The sequence below is a fragment of the Panthera tigris genome, chromosome B4 (assembly GCF_018350195.1).
Source record: "Panthera tigris isolate Pti1 chromosome B4, P.tigris_Pti1_mat1.1, whole genome shotgun sequence".
Taxonomy (NCBI): domain Eukaryota; kingdom Metazoa; phylum Chordata; class Mammalia; order Carnivora; family Felidae; genus Panthera; species Panthera tigris.
The window spans coordinates 100,970,951-100,998,414 of NC_056666.1; the positions used below are offsets into that span (position 1 = coordinate 100,970,951).

A 27,464-nucleotide genomic window follows, 5' to 3' on the forward strand; every position below is an offset into this window, starting at 1 on the left:
TCCCTTGGCCATATGGATATTGTGTTCATTGCATACAAAACTGAAGATCTGTTAGGAAAAGTACAAAGCAGGGTGGTTGTTTAGAGGGTCAGTATCAGTAATGCCTGCTGCAAGGTGCTTCAGTTCTACACTACAAATATTCACAATATTAATAGTTTCAGAGAAATATATCAAGAAAAGTATGAGGCACTTTATATGAATGATCACATTTAATTGTCACAACACGGTTCCAGTGACATTTTACAATTGAAGAAATGGAAGTTCTTAGACATTATGTAATTTACTTTTGTAGTCTAACAAAAGCAGGTCTTGATTCCAGCTGTCTGTCTCCCAAGATATTTGTCTTTACATTTCACTCAGTCTCAAGGAAAATTCTTTGCTTTCTGCCTCATTTCCCTTTTGTTGATAAAGATATTGTTTCTTTCCAAACGATTGACCAAGTGCCGCTTCGTGACCTCAGATCTTTAGGTGTCTGAAGAGTGTCGCTCATATAAGAAAACTCTTCTTATTGTGACCTCCCTATCCTTGAGTTCCAGGAAAGAACCATAAAGTCACATACTCAAAAACAATGTAGATTCCTAGAGTCTCTTGTACACAACAGGATATATGCAGCAGTTATGCTGAGAAGTAGGAATGGGAATAATTCTCTCACAGTTCCTGCTTTATAGAGGTGCTCAGAAAGAGGGACAAGGCTGAAGCTTTCTGCTGGCAATCTATTAGTATCACAAATTAGAACCAACAAGGTAAATGAAAATTTAAACTTAGGCTGCCTCATGAAAGCAAGTCTAGTTTAGCAAGGCTGCTTGGGGAGTCCAGCCTTTAAAAGTCATAAGGTAGCCCTAAAGTGTTATTTTTCTTCATTGGCTCTGTATTAGGCAAAGTGAAGAAAATCTCTTTATATCTGGCCTGGAAAATATGAGTATAGAGCTTCTTTTATGAATCATGTCTCTTCATCAAAACTTTTTCATACTAGATCAAAGAGATCTAAGAACTTAACAGATATGCGATCAAAGCCTTTATTTGAAGATGCTTATTATATACTAATTTAATAAATGCTTCATTTCATTCTTTATATTACTTAATCAAAAGTCTATATATCAAAACTTTGGGTTAAAAATAATTTTGGTTTTGGTTACAATTTTAATCAGGGTTATTGGGTAATTTAGGAAGTGATGATGGAAAAATTTCAATCATTAAGAATGTATGTGGCTGGGAAGGAAGTAAAATGCAAGGTAAAGCAAAGTTAGAGAGGAAGATGTTAACCATTTTCTCTTTGAATAAGCTATTTTAATATAATCTATTTTCTAACAGAAATTATGTTTACTCATTTACCTTAAAATATATTTAGTACATGCAAGGAGCTATCCACAGAAGGAGAAGTGAATCCAGCCATAAAGTGGTTGAGAGTGGAACAGGGAAATAAGATTTGCATTTAAATAACTGAAATGCCGTATATATGCCATATAGAAGGTGCCGTCCAAAGTGGTGGTATTGACAAAGGAAAAATATTACATGCGATTGAATAATCAGGGAAGATTTGGTGAGCAGGTAGCCCTTGGGCTGAATTTGAGGATTTAGGTTTGCAGATAAGAAAATGACAGATCTTTGCAGAGAGAAAGGACAGCACAATGATCAAAATATAAAAGCACGGGTATGAAAAACTCCAGACTGGTAGATCAGTTTGACGAGGGGAGACTCCTGCAGATCAGTGCCTGGGTCTTCATTTCTTCTTGGAGGATGGCACTGGCCTTATCTAAGATTAACATGTTACTAATTTGGGGCTTAAAAGGTGGTGAGTATGTTCCCAATCCTTAGTGTTCCCTCCCCCAGACACATGCATAAAATCAACCCAGGCTTTTGATCTGAAGCATGAAAGATCTGTCCAGATTGGCACTGAGTCTGTCCAGATTGGCAGTGAGGCTTGGCTGGGACTAGTTGAAAGTGAGAGAGTCTGGTGGGAGGGGGTAGGTGATCTGGCCATGGTGTCTCTGAAAGTGTGCTTTTTCTTTCTTTTACTGGATTCTATTTGCTCTATCCAGTATTTTTAAATGTTGCATTTGAACATAAAGATTAGTTGAAAGGAAAAAAATTGCACAGCTTCATGGAGGGACCTTGAATATCCTAAGAAAGAATTGGGATTAAGAAGAAATTTGTAGGTCTATAATGTTTTTGGGAAAGGGAATGAATACAACGAGATTTCTGAAAAGGAAAGGTTTATGACTCACTTGCCTCTCATTCTTTAGTATCGAAGTATAGCCTTGCAGAAACCAGATGCTTACTAAGACTTTTCATTTTTAATTGTTAGACATATCGATGAACAAGATGAAGTGAATGACAAAAGACCGATGACTAAAAAAATTTTTAAATGTTTATTTTTTTTGAGAGTGAGAGAAAGGGGGGGGGGTGGAGGGGCAGAGAGATAAGGAGACACAGAATCCTTAGCAGGCTCCCGACTCTGGGCTGTGCAGCACAGATTGCAACGCCAGGCTTGAATTCATGGACTGCAAGACCATGACCTGAGCTGAAGTTGGACGCTCAACCGACTGAGCCACCCAGACACCCAACTGAAAACATTATTTAAAGGGTGGAAAGGGACCAGCAGTGAACCTAACTGGGCCATGACTAGGACGGTGACCTTGGCAATAGGAAGGGGCTATGACTAGTAAATGTTTTGAAGATAGAACTGACAAGAATTGAAAACTGATACTACGTGGCAATGAGAAAGAATGAAATATGGCCCTTTGTAGCAACATGGATGGAACTGGAGAGTGTTATGCTAAGTGAAATAAGCCATACAGAGAAAGACAGATACCATATGGTTTCACTCTTGTGTGGATCCTGAGAAACTAACAGAAACCCATGGGGGAGGGGAAGGAAAAAAAAAGAGGATAGAGTGGAAGAGAGCTAAAGCATAAGAGACTCTTAAAAACTGAGAACAAACTGAGGGTTGATGGGGGGGGTGGGAGGGAAGGGAGGGTGGGTGATGGGTATTGAGGAGGGCACCTTTTGGGATGAGCACTGGGTGTTGTATGGAAACCAATTTGACAATAAACTTCATATGTTGAAAAAAAAAACTGATGGGGATTAGAGTCAACGAAGAGATCAAAGATGATTCCTAATTGTAAACCTGAAGTTTGTGAATTTGATGGCACAAAGAATACATATATAAGGAAGGCAAAAGGAATACTTTGAAGATGAAAAGTTTAATTTTGAACATGTGTTTATAGTGACATGTATTTAATATATTTGAGAATAAATAGTTGTACAGGTAAGCCTGACTTTTGCAGGAGGCAAAGACCAGAGATAAATAATACTAGGGAGACATCTGAGTTAAAGTAATTGAGAAAGGAGAGATTAAATAGAAGATGAGAGCCCAAGACATATTTTGAGGAATCTTTATTTAGGGGAATTTGAAGAAAATCTGGAGTTTTATGGATATGATATCTATAAAATATTTATAGCTATAAAAAGCTATAAGAAGCTATTTTGTTCAATGACAACATTAGACATTAATGTGATAATAGGAAGCAGAAGTATAGCGACCGTCCTTGAACTCCTTCAGGTCGAGGAAAAAGAAATTGAAATTCAACTTTAAATACCAAAATGCAAGTCCACAAAAGTGCCATGTTTGGCTGGCTTACCACTCTATTCAGGATCTTGGACCCTGTAGTTGCTCCATAAATATATAAAGATATTTTAATTAAATGGATTAAATAGCTTAAAAGTCCATAATTTATGGTGGAATGGTTATTTTCTCTGTTCTTTTTTTAATTTTCTTTTTAAAACTATAGGTATAGTTTAGGGCACCTGGGTGGCTCAGTTGGTTGAGTGTCTGACTTTGGCTCAGGTCATGATCTCACGGATCTTGAGTTCTAGCCTCACATCAGGCTCAGTGCTGACAATTCAGAGCCTGGAGCCTGCTTCAGATTCTGTCTCCTTCTCTCTCTCTCTCTGCTCCCTCCCCCACTTGTACTCTGTCTCTCTCTCTCTCTCTCAAAAATAAATAAACGTTACAATTTTTTTTTACTTAGAGGTATAATATATGCTTATAAAAATTTCAAACCAAAAAGTAGAAAGTAGATAGGAAATTACTATGAATATTTTAGATGTATATTTTAGACATTTTTATATGCTATATATATATATATGTGTGTGTGTGTGTGTGTGTGTGTGTGTGTGGGTGTGTGTGTGTGTGTTCATAATGGAATTTGCTCTTTATCCTTCATAATGTATTATGGGAAATTTATCATATTAGTACATGTACATCTACCTTATTATTTTTAATAGCTAAGTATAATGTTTCGTAATATGATGTGTAATTATTACTTTTGCCACACCACTACTAACAGGCACTTAAGTAATATGCATTTTCCCCATATTTAGCAATGATGATGCATTGCATTTTCTTATGTAAATGTATGTGCACAGGTGTGAAAAAATTTGTAAGATGGATTCCTTTTAGTTCAAGAGTGTAATTAATTTCAACCTTGTTAGTTATTGCCGAATTTCCTTCAAACAGGCAATACCAATATAATCTCTTTACAAATATGCAAGCAAACATATAAAGCAATTCAACCATAACTTGTTTGCTCATTGCTATACTGATAATAAAGACTTAAGTTCTTAAGCATAATTTTTACTTTAAATATTAAAAAGAATACTTCCTGTGTGAAATCTATAGCAACGAACAAGTATTTCCTGTAGTGAAAACATGCGACTGTTTTTCTCCTTTGGTCCCCATATCATGATTCCACTAAATACACATGTTCATTGGAAGAATTGGGCTGATTGCAGGTGAGTTATGTAGTACAGGTGTGAGAACTGTACCAGGAACAACAAACCCACTTGGTCTAGGGGACAGTCACGTAATAAAAATATGTGAAATTGGCATGTGTGACACAATTAGAATTCTGAACAGGAAGAATCATATACCTAATATAGCAAGGATATCCAAATTTAATTTACTCTAATAATTTAATATTATGGTAATTCTCATATAAATATATGTTTTAAAACCATGTCATAGACATATTCTAATTGAATGTTATTTAAATATACATTTTTAAAATATGCCCATCAAGAAAACACATCTGTGGGGCAGATTTTACCAAGCCCAATCTTAGTTTGGATTTAGTTCCTCATGCTGATGCTTGCGCCCAAATTGGGTCTGACTGAATAATTCACACCTTATTCCATTATCTGGAAGACCTTCACCACCAGAGAGGAGGGAGTTTCTGTAAAACTCACATGTCTATAAAAGCGTAATGGGAACACCTCTGAAAACCTAATACTTGTCCTATATATTATGTATCTATGAAACAGTTTTATTACAAAACATGTATGTTTATTACTCTACTTCAATGAATTTCATAACCTCCCTGTAAGTTATTATCAAAATTTTATAGATCAGAAACTGAAGAGGCCCAGATAAGGAACTTGCTCCAAGTTTACATGCAAGTATGGCCTGGGAAGCCTCCACCTTAAACCGAACTGTAGATCTAGTGGCTCTAAGATACCACACAGTTATTCTGTAAGTACCTGAGCTGGTTTCTAGAGTGAAATTCTCTGGGAAAATCTCAGACCATACCTCAAGCTCCTCTGTGATGCATGTTTAGGCATCGGGAAATCAAAAGGGCCTAAGTGGTTCAGGCCGTGTCACTCTGGGACACAGATGGTTGACATATAACCTTTCAGGGTAATTTGTTGCCTCAGTAGGAGCGTTGGAGTGTTATTCAATGCTACCAGCTAGGAAAAACAAGCTGCAAATAGCAAGGACTCAACATTTATACTGCGTATTCCTGTGGAAAGTGAGAAATAACAACCAAGTCACGGGGAACACAAAAGCGACAATGTAGATCTGAGAATGTCACGGTTCTTTGGAAGGGCAGTTTTAGAATCGTGTAGCTGTGACGAGAGATTAGCATTTTTCATGGACATAAAAATCAAAGAAATTAGAACCAGCTCAGTTAAGATGCCCAACACTTACATTGTAGAAAATAACATTTAAATAACTTTAAGCATATGTCTAACATCTTATTTATATCATCTCAACAACTGTGCCACTTCTGTTTATTCCAGCTTTACAAGTAACTTCAAGCCATTAATTCCCCAACATCTAGAAAATCAGCGTTGTTTCACATAGGAGGGTCTCACATCACTCATATTCTCCTTTCCATCCACGTGGACTTCATACCTTGCCATGTCACCAAAATAAGAGGAAACAGCAAATACCTGAAGTAAATTTAAAAAGTAGAATCAAAATTCATTTCATTGGTCTTAGACTTGTTAAGTAATTGTCTTTAGGGCCAACCTCTTTTATTTTTAAACATAATATATACTCCTTTAAAATCTGACACACAACAGAGGTATATTTAGTCACCATATGGTAACTGCTATAACAAGTCATTCCAAAATCTCAGTGGCTTAATACAATAAGGTTGTATTATCCTTCTTATATCACAGCCTATGGTGAATTAGTTGGGAGAGAAAAGGCTATGCTTCATGTGGTTAGGGACCTGGGCTCTTTGTGTCTCTGTCCATATCATCCGTGGAGGCTTTTGAGTCCTCCAGTAGGCACATTATATGCAGGCAACTGACCAGCTGACCAGCTGACCAGCATGGAGGTCAGCTTAGGAGATGTCTGTGCTCCAGGCCTGAAGATGGCATACATTGCTTTTACCTGTGGCAAACCACTGGCCACAAAACCAAATCGTGTGCCCTCATATAAAATTTCAAGAACAGTTAGAAATAGTTTTAAAGTATGCCAAGGAAGAAACTAGAACTTAGACCTCAGTTTGTGTTAGCCATCTCCATCACATGTAACTACTTGACTAGTATTTCTCAAAAGTCTATCTCAATATGCTTTACTTTCAACTAGCACTAATAAACATAAAAACAAAAAATTATTGAGTAAAAGGAAGGGACTCTACTCAAAAATGTACAGCTATTTTTCTATGTCTATTGTAAAATATCTGCTAGGTTCTCTATGAAAAGCAACCTCCTTTGTATCCCTTGTTGCTCATTATTTTAATAAATAAGATAAAATATAAACTAAAAATATTTTTAAATAACTAGAGGATGGTTATGTAAATTGTGATTTATCCGAATCAAATATGATTTGATCATAATCAAATTAGCATATAGTAATATGTTATGCAAGATATTTGGGAAAATAATAAGATGGGGAAATTATCCTGATATATTTTTGATTAGTTGATTGAGATATAACTGATATACACCACATATATTTGAAGTGTATGGATTGATTAATGTTGATACAATAGGTATGCATGGAACTATCACTATAATTAAAATAACAGATAAATCCATTAGCCTCAAAAATTTTCTCTTGCTCATTTATAATCCCTACCCACTGCTGCCCATCTCCAAGTAGCCACTCATCTGCTATCTTTGTAGCTTTCATTTTACATAAATAGAATTATACAGATGTGTATTTTTTGTCTTCTTTCTTTCACTTAGCATAATCTGAGATTCATCCATATTTTAGTAGGTATCATTACTTTTTTTGTTGTTGCTAAAGAGTATTGGTATGGATATACCACAGTTTATTTATTTTTTCACCTATTAGTGGACATCTGGGTTGTTTCCCATTCTGGGTTATTACAATAAACTGCTATCAACATTCACGTAAAAGTCCTCATGTAGATTTATGCTTTTTTTCTCTTGAGGAAATACCTAGAAGTAGAAGGTCTGGATCATATGGTAGGTGTTATGTATAACTTGTTAAATGAAAATTGCCAAATGGCTTTTCAATGTACATAATTGTAGCATTTTATATTCTCACGAGCAGGTTATGAATTTCCAGTTTACTCACATCCTCACCAACTTTTGGTGTAACCATTCTTTTTAGTTTCAGCCATGCCAGTAAGTTTGTAGTGGTATTTCACTTTGGTTAGATTTGCATTTCCTTAATAACTAATAATTTTGGGTATCTTTCGATGTTCATATTGGCCATGCAAATGTCTTCTTAGGTGGTGTCTCTATTCAAACATCATGCCTATTTTTCCATTGAGTTTTGAGAGGTAGCCCTTTCCTCTCAGATTTTGGTGCCAACTCTATCCTCTGTAATAAAGGAGGTGGCCTATTACCTGGGACCTTCACCCTCTGGGCCTATGTTGGCAGCAGCAGCCCTGTGGGCCTCTGAGTCACCCTAGAAATTATTATTTCTTTTTGTCAAAGGATAACACATGTCCATAGCCAAGTAGCTCTGTTGGCCCATTTCCTGCCTGTAGGGTCCCGGAATTCTGGCAGCCTTCTTTATTTCATCCCATCTCTGTCCCCTTCCATCCAAGCTGGCAGTATTTCTGATTAAGTGGTTGATTGGATATATGAGTTGCATGTCTAATCTCTACAGCAAAAATTTGTACAGCCACTGGGGCCCAATTTCAGAGCCCACTGTCTGGATAGGCTGAGAATCTTCCAAGTCATCAAGTTCTGGTTCCATTTTGCTTAACACTTCCTCTTTTAACTTATTTCTTTTCTACCACATTGGCCATAAGCAGTAAGGAGAAACCAGGCTGCATCTTCGAAACTTGTTCCTCAGCTGATTTTACCACTTGATCACTTAAAGTTCTACTTTCTATCCAATGGCAGAAAATAATGCAGCCAAAATTTTTGCTACTTCACAAAATAATATATGTCTATTTGTGCATTTAAATATATATAGTAGATAAGTGCTATCATACTGTCTTATTTTTTCCCTTCCTAATACATTTCAAACACTGTCCTGTTTTGACTCACATATACACACATAAGCACATGCGTGTATATAATTCTTTTTAAATTTTTTTTTTCAACGTTTTTTATTTTATTTTTGGGACAGAGAGAGACAGAGCATGAACTGGGGAGGGGCAGAGAGAGAGGGAGACACAGAATCGGAAACAGGCTCCAGGCTCCGAGCCATCAGCCCAGAGCCTGACGCGGGGCTCGAACTCACGGACCGCGAGATCGTGACCTGGCTGAAGTCGGACGCTTAACCGACTGCGCCACCCAGGCGCCCCTATAATTCTTTTTAATGTTTGCTTGTTAGTTTTATAATATGTAGGTTTACGTTCTTCTCCATCCCTTAATAGTTATGTGCTCTTAGAAAAAGTTACTTAGTTTTTCCCTACCCCAATTTCCCTATCTAAAAACACTGATGCTGGTAAAATATCTACCTCATAGGTTGCTTATAAGAATTGAATTATAATCCTATGGAGCCATTAACACAATATTTGGCAGATAGTGAGCACTAAATAATTGTTACCTATCAATATTTCCAAGGTTTTATGCCAGTGCTTATGCCCTAACCCTGTGACCAGAAATCCTGGACAAGAGCAATTCCTTTTGGCTGTTAAGAATGAGATATTTCTTGGACATACTCTCTAGGCTCTTGTTAAGTCTTCATATACGTGGCACTTTAGCCACTCAGGTGATCATAAAATTTACCATGGACGATGTGGAAAAGCAATCACATTCTGGATTACAAGGCTGTCACTTCTCACTGTCCTTGCTGTTTCCCGCTCTATCCATTGTCTGATCAGCCCCCTTCCACATGGCACCTCTGAAACTGACAGCTTCTGACACATTGCCCAGAAACATCTTGCTGTGAAATAGCTATGCCACTTCTCAGTGGCCCTGATATTCAGGGCCTGTAATATGACATCCTTAAAGGTTTCCACCCTCAAGGTAGGGAAAAAAATCTTCAATTCAAAATGAAATTGTATTTAATTCAGTTAATTTTATTTTTGGCGAAGGAGATAAAGATTGACAGGAGATCAGAGTGTAAGATTTGTACAATCCCAGAAGGTGGTAAACCATTGCTTTGAAGAGCAGGTTAGGGAGCAACTTATTCTCATTTAAAATTTATTACTAAAAATTTGATTAGTCATTAGATTTATCAATTTGATTCATCAATTTTCAGCCAAGTAAATTGTCAGTGAAGTGGAACTATATAGTGTGTGAACCCTAATCTGATAATTTAATCTCTAATCAAGATGTGAATTTCTTAAACCATCTCCAGTTCAAATTCTCTAGTGAGATTCTTTTGGGCAGGCATGGAAAATAACTTCATGTCAGTTAATTTTCAGTTTCCATGTATCAAATCACAATGGTGTTTAACTTTGCAACATCAATTTTGAGAAAACAGAATTCAAGGATTCCACATCATTGTATTTGTTATGCTTACACAACTGGCACTTATTTTTGAGAAATAAAATGAGATTTTGCTCTATTTTTGAAACTGGGTACAAGCCAATGTAAGCTTAAAGATGTAGCATGTTCCTTGGCTTTTCAGCCATTTTTTTTAGAGAAGTTTGCTTCTGGTGGCTGCATGAACGTGTCTCCCTTTGCTCCACAGCGGCAGTTAAAAATCCATTCGAAGGTTTTAAGCAAAGTTCACTTGATTGTAGGTCAGTACCCGGTGGATAAATCACAAAATTGCTTCAAATAACGTACGTGATTTGCTTTTTCCCTGCTGAGGAGAAGCTCTAAACTGAGAGAGCATGAAGTAAGGATTGTTTCCTCTCCCCTAAGGTTAATGCCCCTGTCACAGCTGAAGTCCCCGTCAAGGAAACACAGAGAAGTAGCTTAAAAATGCAACTGTTTTCATCAATCTGCCACAGGCGGCAGAAAACAAATGATTGTGGTTCCTATCTTCGCCAGTGGCAGAGCATTTGTTAAAGTACAAAGATAAGAGAAGAGAAAGGGACAAGAAATCCCTTGGCAGAGAGCATGAATGAAATATGCCACCAAAAGTGCAGGGCCTTTCAAAAATAATCTCTTGTAATCACTGAGGCCTGTTACGGTGGCAAAGTGGAATGTTTTGGTGAATGTGTTAGGTGAAAATTCCCTGCATAGTATTAGGCTATTGACCCCCTGCTTCGAGAATAATCTTTCTTGATCAAGCACCATTTTCATCATGTCATCCCTACTCAAGGACCCTTATGGAAGAGCGCCCTGGTATCTATCAACTTAAATCCAAACTCTTCGCCCTGGCATCCCCAGTGGCTCTCTCCAACTGATTCTTGCCTCTATTGTACCAGCAAACAGGCCCTCTCCAGTCCATTCAAATATATTGGCTTGCTTTCCTTTGCATATTTTTTTTCCAGAAACTAGCTTTTTTTTCCTCCTCATTCTTTTCCAGCCTTGAATGTTCTCTTTATTCTCAATGTGCATATACCAAATACACTCGTGCATATACTTCCATTCCATGCCTGTTGAATTCTCTAAGATTAGCTTAGAAATTGGCTTCCCTCAGGAAGTCTTCTCTGGCCATACTCCTATTTATTTTCATCCTGTATCCCTCTCAACTCATATTTTGCACTACTTTTATTTTTAAGTTTGTTTACTTATTTTGAGATAGAGAGCACAAGAAGGGGAGGGGCTGAGAGAGAGGTAGAGGGAATCCCAAGCAGGCTCTATGTTGTCAGTACAGGGACTGATGTGGGGCTCAAATCGATGAAATGTGAAATCATGACCTGAGCCCAAACTAAGAGTCAGATGCTTAATCAACTGAGCCACCTGGGCTTGGGCTTTTATATAAATATATAAATATATATTTAAATACATAAATATATATTTTAAACATATATTCTGAACCGTGAATTCCACTTCTACAAATTTGGTGCCCCAAACTGGAGTCAAAATATAACAATGGTAGCATGTTTCATGTTTATTTTACCAACGACTTGATCATCATTCATTTTTTTATTTATTCAATAAATCTTTATGCTTATTATGTGTCAAGAATATTGCTGAATTCTGAATCCAAAAATAGTTAATTTAAGACCAGTATGTTGTACAAGTGCAGAAGTTCAGGTAAAACTTTCTGAAAAAAAGCAGCCTCATCTTAACCTATATGTGACTATATTTGGGACAAACTATGAATTTCTGGGAAAGAGGAAGCAAGATCAAGAATATCATTAATATAAAGTAATAAAAAATTTTATGGGATGTCAGAATATAAATGTGATTCTTAAAAACCTCAACCCTAACTTTTTGCTAGCACAATCATTTTTTTTTTCCTCATGGGCAGGTTTGCTGAATGCAAGTTTATTTTTAAAATTTGATTCCTATAAATAAATGCCATGCCAGGTATTGCATGTTATAGAATTATTTAGAATTTACCTGGTGGTCTCAGAAACTAAATAAAGGTTATTACCTTCCATGGGTCATAGAATTTAGACATGCAGTCACTTACTCAATAACCTTTTCTCATTATCTTCAACCTTTCACTAACATTTCTGGCTATTAATCACTTCCTCTTCATTAAACTCTCTCTAGCATCAAAGTACAATATTCCAAGATTCATCTCTTACCTCCCTGATAATTTAGTATCTTTTTTTCCTCGTCATTCCTTGTAAATATAGAGAATTTCCATGTTTTAGTACTTTCTCATTGCTTTTCTCTCTGTATTTTCACCCATGTATGTTCTGTGAAGATGGTACTATTCCTTTTCCTAGATCATCCTCAAGAGAAGAGAAAGCGTTCAATGAAACTGATGAGAATTTGAGACATCAAATGGGCCACAGTTATGGGATGAGGTCACCCCATTGCAGCTTTCCCTTTTGCTCACTCTACTGCCAGCCTTCATGGGATGAGGAGCACTGGGTAACGTCTAGATGTTTGGAGGCAGATGTCATCCTTGTACTATTCTACCTCTGCCTCCTCTGAGAATGTAAAGAGATAGATAAGTTAATCCAACATTCACTCTTTAGGTGCCGCCATCTTGCTTTCAAGTGCTTCTGTGACTCTGTATCTTGTTCATTACCTGGATCTTTGCTGATGCTGTTCCTGAAGCGCCAAGGCTAATTTACCTTCACTTGGAGGAGGCCTTTTCCTCTCGTTTCTCTTCTTTTGCATAGCAAACTGTCTAGGCAATCTGAGGACCAGATTCTTAGACCACCATTATATATATTATATAATATATAATGTAATACAAAAGTGCAGCTGATATTATAGTATTGAGAAATAAATACTTTAGAACAAAAAAAAGGCTTAACATGTGACAAGTCAGAATTTCAATGTATAGACTTTTTAGTCTGTATGGATGGATCCAATTATTTTTATTAACATGTCTTAATCCTTTATTTTGTTCCCTTTTAATGTGTTTTGTTATCTTCAGGCCAACTTCAAAAATAGTTGAGTCTCGTATGAGCCACAGAACATAACTATATGAGGTTTGGGGCTTAAATGTTAGTTTTATATATTTAAGGTGTTAACTCTACTTTGGAAGCTATGTTGGTCAGAGTTCTCCAGAGAAACAGAACCAACAGGTGTGTGTGTGTGTGTGTGGAGAGAGAGAGAGAGAGAGAGAGAGAGAGAGAGAGAGAGAGAGATTGATGGATTGATTTTAAGGCATTGGTTTGTGCGATTAAGGAGACTGACAGGTCAGAAATCTATAGGAAGTTCAAGTAAGCTGAAGACTCAGGGAAAATCCATTTTGCAGTTCAAGTCCAAGGCAGTCTGCTGGCAAAATTTCTTCTTCTATGTTCTATTACAGTCTTCCACCTTACAGAGGACAAGCTTCTTTACTCATATTTAAATGTTAATCTCTACCAAAAAACATCCTCCCAGAAACATTCAGAATGTTTTACCACTCATTGCAGCATCAAGGTCCATCCAAGCTGACACATAAAATTAAAGTCAAAAGTCAAAAGACAGAAGTCAAAAGTTCATCTTTGCCTTACTTTAGACCTTCTTAAAATTTAAGGAGGGAAGTGAGTCAAAGGCTAATTTTTTTAATTCATATGACTTGACTAGACTGGTGAATCACCATCCCCACTACTGCCAGCCCATCACAACCACCACGTACTCTAATATTGGCTCTGCATTATTCACTAAAATGTTCCTAATTCTGTTTATTTTTCAGAGGGAGGGAGGGAGGGAGAGAGAGAGAGAGAGAGAGAAACAGAGTGCGAGTGGGGAGGAGCAGAGAGGGAGGAAGACACAGAATTTGAAACAGGCTCCAGGGTCTGAGCTATCAGCACAGAGCCTGACCTGGGACTTGAACTCATGAATCATGAGATCATGACCTGAGCTGAAGTTGGATTCTTAAATGACTGAGCCACCCAGTCACCCCTAATTCTGAATATTCAGCAAATACTAAACCTAAGTGTCCATTGGCAAATGAATGGATAAATAAAACATGCCCCCCCCACACACATACATACACACACACAAATATTATTCAACCATAAAAAAGAAAGAAATCCTGCCTTTTGTGACAACTTAGGTGGATCTTGAGGGCATTATAGTAAGTGAAATAAGTCAGATAGGAAGACCATATTATCTCCCTTATATGTGAAATCTAAAAAAAGAAAAAAAAGAAAAAAAGATTGCTGGTTATCAGAGGTGAGGGGTGGGTATATGTGAAATGGGTAAAGGAGGTACAAATGCTCAATTATAAAATAAGTAAGTCCTAGGGATATAATGTACAGCGTAATGGCTACAGTTAATACTGCTTTATATATTTGAATATTGCTAATAGAGTAAGTTCTCATCACAAGATGAGTACAAATGCTCAATTATAAAATAAGTAAGTCCTAGGGATATAATGTACAGAATAATGGCTACAGTTAATACTGCTTTATATATTTGAATATTGCTAATAGAGTAAGTTCTCATCACAAGATAAGAAAATTATAACTATCTGTGGTGATGGATGTTAACTAAACTTACTGTGGTAATCATTTTGCAATATATACGTGTAGGAAATCATTGTGTTGTACACCTAAAATAAATATAATGTATCTCAGTAAACAGCAACAACAAATATATACTGACTATTTATATACTGACTATTTATTGGGTTCTTTGCATTGGTCCTGGCCATAGCACAGCAGCCTGTTTGTAGACCTTGCATCCTATTAAGGACCATAGACAACAGTAATTAAATAAATGAACATTAACATATACTATATTATATATTACCTTTATAAAAACCACTATGAAGAAAAGTTAAGCAGGGTTTTGAGTAGAGAATAGTAGAGAAATTACTTTAGACAGTGTGGTGAGGGAAGTCTCTGTGAAGGTGATACTTCTGCTTCAAGCATGAACCTAAAGAAGTGTTGGGACGAACGAGGCAGGTATATGGGAAAAATACGTTCTATTCAGAGAAAGTAGCAATTGAGAAGTCCTGAAATGGTTTAAACTTTTTATATTCTAGGAATAACAGAGGCCCATGTGACCAGAACAGAGTGAAAGATAGAGAAGAGGTAAGAAATGAGGTCAGAGGTAGTTAGCAACAGGTTGTAGTTGGGGATTTCAGGGATCTGAGACGTACATACAAACAGGTTGCTAAGATGATTTCATTAATGGACAGAGAGAAAAGGAATTTTGGACCTTACTTTTATAAGCCAAAGTTTTCAAATGTAAATTCATGCCTGGACTTGTCAGATAAGGAAAATGTGTGAGGCACGTTGATGGAAACTTTGGTGACCTGGAGAATAAAGGCCTTGTCATAGGTGGGCTTCTGGTACCAAGTTCTAACTGGTTATCATCATACAGGGAATTCAGCTCACAAGTTGTATGTTTGACACTTCTGATAAAAGGGCTTGGTATGCTAATCATTAGGAACATGCGTTTATTAAGTCTCTTTTCTGTGCCAGGCATTGTAGAAGTAGCTTTCATGCATGTTATCTCATTAAATCCTATTATATTGTATCATAGGTATTTTGATATGCACTTTCAAAGAACATAGCCATGATGAAGGCAGTGCCTAACTTATAAAATCTTCAGCAACCATGGCAATCAATTAGAGGTCTGGATTGACCAATGCCTTGTCATACAGTTAAGTCAGTAAGATGTGTATAAACGGGACTCATCTAGTTTGTCTGAACCACCATGGTTTGATAACCATCAGGTAACAGAGATATATCTTTTAGCATAAATTTCAAAGTTGCTTTCCAAGAACTAACTATATACTTTCAACTTCTCATATATGCCAAGGTTATTAAATAACTGGGAATAAGAGGGTTGTTTCCAGATGGATTTCCTTCTTGCAAGCTATGCTATGAGCTCTACTCCTAGAAGGTAAAGGGCTAGGGATATTGATCCATCACCAAAAGCCTAGGAGGAAAGAATGGTTTCTACAGGATTAACCAAGAAAACATTTGTCTCCTGAACCTGAATCCCATTTGGAAAATCTCACAAGTCAGAGATGGCTGATTTGATGGCAGGAGGTAAGTAGAAGCTGCTACTGAAGTATTATCTGATTATAGAAAAGAATGCAGGGACCAATTGTATCTGTATAAATGAGTGCAGCAGCATGGATTATTCTTGATCTTGTACAAAGAGGAAGAAAATTAATATTGCTAGATATCTACTGACTAAAGAAGCACTAAAAATTGAGCTGATACTACATCATTTGTGTCAAGGGAAATGCAAGTAAAGGGGTCCCAGCAAAGGCAGATTTCGGAAGAACAAATATTCCAGGAGAGAGTCAGTTTAATCATTGGCCAGGGTCATAGAACTTGAAACTAGTTTATGACATTAGCAATCAAGTAAGAATTTCACAACTCCCTTATAGTTCTCCCCTTGTGTTCCCCAACCTAGGAAAGTGTCAGCTTCCCTCATGACAATGATGATGTATAGAACACACAAATGAGTGTTGATTATCAACAATAACATAAATAAATATTAATGGTTAATCATCTTTAAATCAAACCACTACAGTTTAACTCATATATAACTTGTCTTTTCCTGAAATAAAAAAATCTCCCAGACTTCCACAGACATTCTTTAAAGCCAGGAATTGGGAAACTTTTTGTGTAAAAGGCTAACTAGTAACTGCTTTACACTTTTCAAGCCAGATGGTCTCTGTCCCAACTTTTCAACTCTGCCATTTTCAGTATGAATGTCCCAAAAGACAATGCATAAGTGAAGGAGAGTAGCTATGTTCCAAGAAACATTTATTTACAAAAATAGGCAATGGGCTGAATTTGTTCTGTGGGCCATTCTTTGCCAATGTTTGCCCTAAGTGGTGGAAGCAACCATATTCTTGTTATATGTGAGTTGTCTCATTATGATATCCTGTAAATAGTGAGTAGTCTGATTGCTGAGTAACCAAAAGTCATAGCTACTTAGTTTAGCAGTAACTAAAACCTTTACTTGTCCAAACTGTGCTTTTTCCCCCCTCATTTCAAGTGCAAGAATTCAAACTTTTTATTACCACTCGATTAATTTTACCTTTTCTCCATAATATTTGGTGACACATACTACTTTCTGTGATTTCATTTACTTGACCTTTCCACTAACTAAACCTGATGTTGTTTTCTTATCCAATAAGATAAATTGCCATTTGAATCAATAATATACTTGTAGATCAGTGTACCTTTAGATTTCTTATATAAACAATCCTAGTGGATCAGTTGATAGTCAAACATCCATGAAACTTTATAATCTGGTAAGTAGGTTAAGGGACAGAAAGGATCATTGTATCCAATAAAATCTTGTCATGCCTTAAGATTTCAAGTTTCATTTCAAGGACTTTGTTATTAGATTTTCTAAAAACAAAGACATAAACAACAGTTGCGCTTGAGGTAAAAAAATTAAGCATAAGAAATAAATTTAATCCCTATCATTTGTAACATTGCCTGTCCTAATTTTATTAGTTTATTAGGCATTAGGTATGAGAATCTATCTTATGAGGCATTTGTTCGGTTTTTTTTAATGGTTTTTTTAAAGTTTATTTATTTTGAGGGAGAGAGAGGGAGAGCACAGATGGGGGAGGAAGAGATAGAAGGGAAGAGAGAGAGAATCCCAAGCAGGCTCCTCACTGTCAGCCCAGAGCCCAGTGAGGGGCTTAAACTCACGAAACATGAAATCATGCATGACCTGAGCCAAAATCAAGAGCTGGACGCTTAACCCACTGAGTCATCCAGGCACCCCACTAATGAGGTATTTCATTAATTGATTTTCAGGATGTGACTCAAAGTAGAACTGTGTATTACACATCTTGATGGATGTAAGAGTAAAATGACTTTGGAAGTACACCAAGCAGATAACAGCAATTATGGAATCAATCATTGACAGAATATTTAAGTAAATTATTGGAATAGAAGATTATTTGATCAGAAAGTAAATTTATAATATGATGTTATTCTTGATTGCAGAGAGATAAAAATAGGTAATAAAGCAAATATAATGAAGGTTAAGTTAATTATTTAAGGGGGGGAATCTATAAGTTTGGAAGTTTTGTACTTTTTGTTGTTATTGTTTTGATATTACTAATATTTGAGTTAGAGTGAAAATGCCTTCATTTCATTCTCATAAATAAGTGTTAGGTATAAAGCCCACATTCTGGAACTTCAAAAGAGAGGGTTTTTTTCTCCAGTACTATGGAAGATTAAAAAATAATAGTCTTCTCTCCATAAAATTTTCAGAAATATTCTGTAAAATACAACATTTCAGATGCACACCTAAATTCACATGAAATTAATGGAAAATACTCAGACTCCAAAATCAAAGAAGTTAGAAAACCAGAGTTCTCAATTGAAACTGAGGCTGTATCTGCCCCAAGAGTCTCTACAGATCTCAGAAATCTAGAATTTAGGACTGTAAAAGGCACTCAGAGCAGAACAAAAGAAGAAGAAAGAAAAGAAAAAAAAAGAAAGAAAAAAGGAGAGCCATTAACATCGTGGAGAAGTAGGGTGACCTAAGTTTGCCTCCTCCCTCAACATAGCTAGATAAATTATCAAATCATTGTGAACACCAAATAAATTGATATGAGGACTGAAAGAACAAAGCTGCACATCTACACATAGAAACCCGACCACCTAATGGAAGGTAGGAGCTGCAGAGAGTTGATTTGGGGGAGAAAAAAGCCATGGGTACTGAAGAGGGGAGCGAGTCCTGACCAGAGAGAGGAACAAGGGTGAAAGGGTGAAAAATTGTAAAAACACCCACAGAGGATTGCACAAGAAAACTCTTCCCCAAAACCATTGATGGAGAAAGGAGAGGGGTTTAATGCCACGAGTTTTTTATAAGCAGCAGAGTGCAAAGTCTTAAGTTTTAGAGGTAGAGTAGAAAGGAACAGAGAACATCACCAGAAACACCAACCCAACAGGTAACACGATGGCACTAAATTTATATCTATCAATAATCACTCCGATGTAAACGGACTAATGCTCCAATCAAATGACATAGGACATCAGAATGGATAAAAAAAAACAAGACCCATCTATATGCTGCCTACAAGAGATTCATTTTAGACCTAAAGACACCTGCAAATTGAAAGTAAGTGGATGGAGAACCATCTATCATGCTCATGGATGTCAAAAGAAAGTTGGAGTAGCCATACTTAAACAGAAAAACTAGATTTTAAATCAAAGACTGTAAAAAGAGATGAAGAAGGGCATTATATTATAATTAAAGGGCCTATAAATCAAGGACCTCTAATAATTGTACATATTTATGCCCCCAACTTGGAGGACCCAAATATATAAATCAATTGATAGCAAACATAAAGAAACTCATTGACAATTACACAATAATAGTAGGGGAATTTAACACCCCACTTACAACAATGGATGGATCATCTAAGCAGAAAATCAACAAGGAAACAATGATATTGAATGACACAGTGGACTATATGAAATTAACAGACATATTCAGGGGGCACCCTGGGTGGCTCAGGTGGTTATGCGTCCAACTTCAGCTCAGGCCATGATCTCACAGTTCATGAGTTCAAGACCCATATTGGGCTCTGTGCTGACAATTCAGAGCCAGGAGCCTGCTTTAGATTCTGTGTCTCCCTCTCTCTCTGCCCCTTTCCTGCTCTCTGTTTCTCTCTCTCTCAAAAATAAATAAAGGTTAAAAATTTTAAAAAAAAACATATATTCACAACATTTCATCCTAAAGCAGCAGAATACACATTCTTTTTAAGTGCACGTGGAACATTTTCTAGAATCACACACTGGGTCACAAATCAGACCTCAACAAGTACAAAAAGACTGAGATTATACCATGAATATTTTCAGACCACAACACTATGAAACTCAAACCACAAGAAAAAGTTAGGAAAGACTACAAATACATGAAAGTTAAAGAACATCTTGCTAAAGAATAAATGGGTTAACCAAGAAATTAAAGAAGAAATAAAAAATTATATGGAAGAAAATGAAAATGAAAACACAACAATTCAAAACCTTTGGGATACAGCAAAGGCAGTCCTAAGAGAGAAGTATAATGCAAAACAGGTCTACCTCAAGAAGCAAGAAAAGTCTCAAATACACAACCTAACCTTACCCATAAAGGATCTAAAAAAATAATAACAAATAAAGCTTGAAGCTAGCAGAATAAGGAAAATAATTAGAGAAGAAATAAACAATTTAGAAACGAACAACAACACCACCACCAACAAAAACAAAAACAGTAGAACAGATCAATAAAATTAAGAGCTGGTTCTTTTAAAGAATTAATAAAATTTTTGACCCCTTAGACAAAAAGAAAAGAGAAGGACCCAAATAAATAAAAGCATGAAAGAAAGAGGAGAGATCACAACCAACACCAGAGAAATACAAACAATTGTAAGAGAATCTTATGAAAAAAAATATACCATCAAACTGGGCAATCTGGAAGAAATGGACAAATTACTAGAAACATATAAACCACTCAAAATGAAACAGGAAGAAATAGGTAATTTGAACAGACCCACAACCAGCAAAGAATTTGAAACAGTAATCAAAAATCTCCCAACAAACTGAAGCCCATGACCAGATGCATTTCCAGGGAAATTCTACCAGACGTTTAAAGAAGAGTTGATACCTATTCTTCTCAAATTGTTCCAAAAAATAGAAATGAAAGTAAAACTTCCAAACTCATTCTATGAGGCCAGTATTACCTTGATTCCAAAACCAGACAAACATCCTACCAAAAAGCAGAATTACAGGCCAATATCCCTGATGAACACATGTCAAAATTCTCAATAAGATACTGGCAAATCAAATCCAACAGTACATTAAGATAATTATTCATCATGATCAAATGGGATTTATTTCTGGGATGCAGGCGTGGTTCAATATTTGCAAATCAACCAATGTGATATGTCACATTAATAATAGAAAAGATAAGAACCATATGATCCTCTCCAATAGATGCAGAAAAAGTATTTGACAAAATACAGCTTCTATTCTTGATAAAAATTCTCAACAAAGTAGGTATAGATGGAACATACCTCAACATCATAAAGGCCATATATGAAAGACCCACAGCTAATATCCTCAAAGGGGAAAAAATGAGAGCTTTTACTTTATGCTCAGGAACAGGACAGGGATGTCCTCTCTCATTTTTACTATTTAACATAGTACTGGTGTCTCAGCCTCAGCAATCAGACAACAAAAATAAATAAAAGGCATCCAAATCTGCAAGGAAGAATCCAATTTTTACTATTTGCAGATGACATGATACTCTGTGTAGAAAACCTGAAAGCCTCCACCAAAAAATTACTAGAAGTGAGACATGAATTCAGCAAAGTGGCAGTATATAAAATCAACATACAGAAATCTGTTGCATTTCTATACACCAATAATGAAGCAGCAGAAAGAAAAATGAACAAATTGATCCCGTAAACAATTATCCCACAAACCATGATACCTAGGAATAAACTTAGCCAACTAGGTAAAAGATAGGTACCCTGGAACCTACAGAAAATGGATGAAAGACCTAAATGTAAAACAGGAAGCCATCAAAATCCTAGAGGAGAACAGAGGCAGCAACCTCTTTGACCTGAGCTGGAACAACTTCTTACTATATACATCTCCAGAGACGAGAAAAAGGCAAAAATGAACTTTTGGGACTTTATTATGACAACAAATCTCTGTACAGCAAAGGAAACAATCAACAAACTAAAAGGCAGCCTATGGAATGGGAGAAGATATTTGCAAATGACGTATGTGACAAAGGGTTAGTATCTAAAATCTATAAAGAACTTATCATACTCAACACCCAAAAAACAAATAATCCAGTTAAGAAATGGGCAGAAAAAATGAATAGACACTTTTCCAAAGAAGACATCCAGATGACTAACAGACACGTGAAAAGATGCTCAATATCACTCATCATCAGTGAAATACAAACCAAATCATGATGAGATACCATCCCACACCAGTCAGAATGGCTAAAATTAACAACACAAGAAGCAACAGATGTTGGTGAGGATGCAGAGAAAGGGGAACTCTCTCGAACTGTTGATGGGAATGCAAACTGGTACATCCACTCTGGAGAACAGTATGGAGGTTCCTCAAAAAGTTAAAAATAGAACTATCCTATACTCCAGCAATTGCACTACTAGGTATTTACCAAAAGGATGCAAAAATATAGATTCAAAGGGGTACATGCACCCTCCTGTTTATAGCAACATTATCAACAATAGCCAAACCATGGAGAGAGCCCAAATGTCCACTGATTGATGAATGGATAAAGATGTGGATTACTCAGCCATCAAAAAGAATGAAGCCTTGTCATTTGCAGTGACATGGATGGAGCATATATTATGCTAAGCCAAATACGTTAGAGAACGACAAATACTATATGATTTCACTCATATGTGGAATTAAAAAAAACCCAAAACAGATAAACCTATGGGAAGAGGGGAAAAGAGAGAGGGAAACAAACCATAAGAGACTCTTAACAATAGAGAATAAACTGAGGGTTGATGGAGGGAAGTGGGTGGGGGATGGGATAAATGGGTGATGGACATTAAGGAGGGCACTTGTTATGATGAGTACTGGGTGTTATATGTAAGTGATGAATCACTGAATTCTACTCCTGAACCCAATATTGTACTGTATGTTAACTAACTACAATTTTTTTAAAAATTTAGAGAGAATGAAAAGACTTAGGCCCAGGATAAATAATTGAGGATCCACACAAACCTGGGACTCTTAAAAGACTACATACAGCCAGTGAAAAGGAAGTCTGAAAATAAATCTACTTATTGCGTTAAGGAGATAACGAGGAACTAAGTCTGTGGTGATCTTCAACCTGGAATAAAGTAAGCTCCTGAGAATTAAAATTCATAATACTGCTCTTCTACAAGTTTGAGGTCTGCATTTATATTATATGTAAGGTTCAGAAAATAAGATAAATAAATAAATTGCAGTGGTCTTAAGTTCATGGCTCCCAGAGTTATGTGACAGAAGTAAAAGCCATTTTTTTTTTTGAGAGACATACCTTCCTGCTGGGTCTCAAGGAATTAATACAGTTAAAGCCACATGAAACACAAACCAAATTACAGAGCACATAAGGAACTAAACCACCTTGAGTGAAAGTCATCAGAAGCAACAGTCAGTATAATTAAACTTGTAAGAATATATTTTCATTGGAAATCTCAGAAAAAGAGTAAAAAACATGTATTAGATATAAACAAAAAAGAAACTACAAATTAGCAAGTTGTATCTGAAAAGAACTAAAGAAAATTTGTAGCAGTGAAAGCTATAATTTTTTAAATTAAAACTCAATGCATAATGAAAGTGTAGGCAAACTAGCTGAAAATAGAATTAGTGAACTGGAAAATTAATTTGAAAAACTTACATAGAATATAACAAAATAAAACATACACCAATTAAGAAAATAAATTATTCTCAAGTATACATAAAACAGGATGCTCTCTAAAGCAATTGTTCCCTCAATAAACCCCTTTAGATACAAATAACAACAACAACAAAAGTTTAAAAAGAGAAACTGGAAATTTTAAAATACACTACAAAGAAGCAGTATTAAAAAATTTAAAAATAATTTGAATTATACTAACATTATATATCAAACCTATGAAGAAATAGCTGAAGTGAGGTATGGAAGAAACACACCTTAACCATTTGCATTGGATAAAATTATCAGGCTAAACATCTAGCTAAAGACCTTAGAGAGAAAACAATAAAATACATCTAAATAAAGCATAATAACTGAAAAAATAAAGATAAAAGCAAATATTAGGAAATATCAATAAACCATAACTTTGTTTAAAAATAAAAAAGACTGACAGACAATATTTAACAAGAGTAATCAAGGAAAAAATGAAAAGACGTCAATAAATATTACCAATTTTTTAAAAAATATAATTACAGGGGCCTGGGTGGCTCGGTTAAGCGTCCGATTTCGGCTCATGATCTCATGGTTTGTGGGTTCAAGCCCAGCATCTGGCTCTGTGTTGACAGCTCAGAGCCTGGAGCTGTTTCGATTCTGTGTCTCCCTCTCTCTCTGTTCCTCCCCCACTCGCACTCTGTCTCCCACTGTCTCAAAAATAAATAAACATTAAAAAAATTGAAAAAAATATAATTACAGATAAGCTAGAAAATAAAATCAAACATTAGAGAAAACTCTACATCCTTAAATTTGAAAATACATAAAACAATAAATTTCCTAAAACAAAGTAGCTTATTTAATAATGACTCCAAAAGAAATAGAAAATCTGGATAAATTATAGATCAAGAAAATTTAATCAGATTAATGTGTAGCTATAAATATGCCAATCAAATACTTTAACTATTAAACTACTGGTCTTATATTATTTTACAGACAAATTCTAAAAACTATCCCAAATACAGAAAGTCCTAATGGTGTAAATTGGATAAAAAGGAGTAATATTCCCAAATTCTCCTTTGAGACTAGTGTGATCTTGATGATGTTTAAATAGTCAAGGACATAATAGAAGAAAATTATAAGTATATCTAATTTGAAAAGACATACAAAAATCCAAAATGAGAATGATTAAATCCTTTCTAACTATATATGAGACTAATGTATCAAACAAAGTACTTATGCCAGCAATGAAAAAATTATTTTAAATTAGATAATTTGTCAATGTAATTCTCCACTCTGATCGAAGGAAATAACAATATAGCCATCTCAACAGACTCAAGAAAAACATTTGATGAATTTTAACATTCATTAATAGCAATCATTAATGATAAGTAATCATAAACTTCTATTAAACTGGGAAGAGATTATAAGTCCCTTACTCTGATAAAGACAGACTACTTATAATTACAAAGCCTCATTGGCAAAATTTATAAACATTTCCTTTAGAGTCAGGAGTAGGCTGATGAGTTCCATTGTCACCATTTTAATTCTACCTGGGACTGAAATTTCTGGTGATCATGAAAATAAAAGAGGAGTAGTAAAGGATAACAAAGATTATAAATGATAAAAATATATATAATCATTCATGGATTATTTGTTATCCACATAAAAGGCTCAAAAGAACCTAAAAAAAATATTAGAAAAATAGGAATACAGCAAGATGGCCTGACACAAGTTTGGTAAAGAATCAATGGCTTTTCTATGCAATTTTCAAAAATACATAATTTTAAAATTTCACTTTATTAGGAACAAGAATGTAAAATCCTAGCTATAAATGCAAATTATGCTTGAGATCTCTATGGAAAAAGTAACACTTTATTTAAATTAATTAAAATTGTCTAAAAGAATAGTAGAGAGATATATCACATTAATGGCAGTCCTCATTATCTTAGAAATGACAGTTTCTTCACTACAATCCAAATCAAAATTCTGATTGGGTTTTTCATGAGCTTGACAAGCTAAATTAAATGTGTGTGTGTGTGTGTGTGTGTGTGTGTGTGTGTGTATGTGGAAGAGTGGATGGGCCAAAAATAGACAACTCAATCTTGAAAAAGAATAAAAGGAGATGAGAGTTTCCAGATTCCAAGATTTATTATCATGTACTTATAAGATACCAAGACTTATGAGTAAATCATAAGCATGCATCTATGAAAATTTGATTTATGACAGCAGAAGCGTTACAGATTGAGAAGAAAGGGTGAACTATTTAGTAAAAAGTGGTGGTTAGTCAATTAGTTAATCAGATGGAAAATGAAGCACAGTTATCTTCCCCACCTTGCAACACACACACACACACACACACACTCCAATTACAGATTGATTAAAAATATAAATATGAAAAAATGTGTAGAAAAATCCTACAATGGCTTTTGTTGGAAAAGGATATGTCAGGACAAAAAAAAAAAAAAACCGGTAACCATGAAAAAAAAAAAAGACAGTGAAACTTATTGCATTGAGATTAAAAACTTCTTGATATGTGATGGTTACAAGGCAGGCACAGGGAAAATATGTTGCAATGCCTGTAAGTGACAGAGGATTGGTGCACAGACTATATGAGAACCATTTCCAGGTTAATAATAAGAAGACACAATCTAGTGGAAACATGGCAAAAATGGGTCTTGATGGAAGAGATAAACGCCAAAACACAAAATATTATAGAAATATTGTCAATGCACTAAAGAGAATTCAAGCTGAAACCGTAATCGTATATAATTTTATACCACATTGGCCAAAACATAATTTAATCATTCAAAAAGATAAATACATGAAAACTGTACTACTAACACAAATGTATTTGGTACAGCCTCCTCTGAGAGAAAGTGGACTGTACATTAGATGGTAAATAAAAACTGAAAATAGCCTATGATATTCCACTTCCAGGTATATAGAGAAACTCGTCACACAAGGAGACATGCATAGTAGCAATGTTATAACAGCCATAAGAAGCGTAGTATGTTCATTTAATACTATATAGAAGGGCAAGTAAATGACCTAGAGCAACATATATTCACATTGATGAATTTCACAAACTATATTGAATAAAAATATTATTTCACAAAGATAGTAAAAATAAAGGGATAGTAAGAATAAAGTGTGCCTGAGAAAACAGGTAAAATATTTTGGTTAATGTTTCCTTCCAAAGGAAGAGAGAGTGAAATAAGAGAGGGTTACGTTGTATACTTAGGCTGGTGCATTCACTATCTTGTTCATGTATTTTCTCTTGTCTGAAATTGTCCAGAGTAAAAAGTAAAAAAAAAGAAGATACAATGCTTAAATATTTTAATCCTTTTTTTCCTTTACACTCATATGACCCATCAGTCTATGCCACCATTTTTTGATTTTCATCCCCAGAAAAATCTTGACTGAATTCCTTCTGGAGTACTTACTCCACTACATAGATGTTCAGTCTGTATATCTCTATCCTTCCTTTCTAATTCTTCTCTTGTTCCTAATTCACAACGCTTCTTGAGCAATTAGTGTGAAAGAGAAAGTGTCGTCTTTGCTATACAATAAACACTAAAGAGCACTGTAAAATTTTTCTCATTTATTTCCATAAGTTTCAGAGGCTGTTTGGTATCAAGAACGGATCCAGCCTTACAGCTCTGGAAGCTGTTTGGCTCTTCAGAGAAATACGCTGAAGCCCAAAAGCTATTCCGTGAAAACATAATTAGGGAAGACCTGTTCAATCATTCACTGTCATTAAGTGAATTAAAGCTTGTATGAACAGTACATCCTGCCCTATTTAACTGAGGAGAGTAAGTATATTCACTGACGTAAGCAACAAATGAAATTTGCATGGCGCAGGGATTCAGATGTGATATGGTTTCCTTTCAAACTATGTATGTAGGGGCACCTGGATGGCTCAGTCGATTGAGCATTTTGAT

General features: G+C 35.6%; 1 long non-coding RNA gene across 1 annotated transcript; it reads left to right on the top strand.

Moving 5' to 3' along the window:
- Window positions 1-593: 593 nt before the first annotated feature.
- LOC122240123 lies at window positions 594-27,329 on the top strand. Its single transcript, XR_006219463.1, has 5 exons — window positions 594-743; window positions 15,167-15,215; window positions 15,949-16,181; window positions 22,823-22,993; window positions 27,138-27,329. It is a non-coding gene; the product is annotated as an uncharacterized LOC122240123 (long non-coding RNA).
- Window positions 27,330-27,464: the final 135 nt, after the last annotated feature.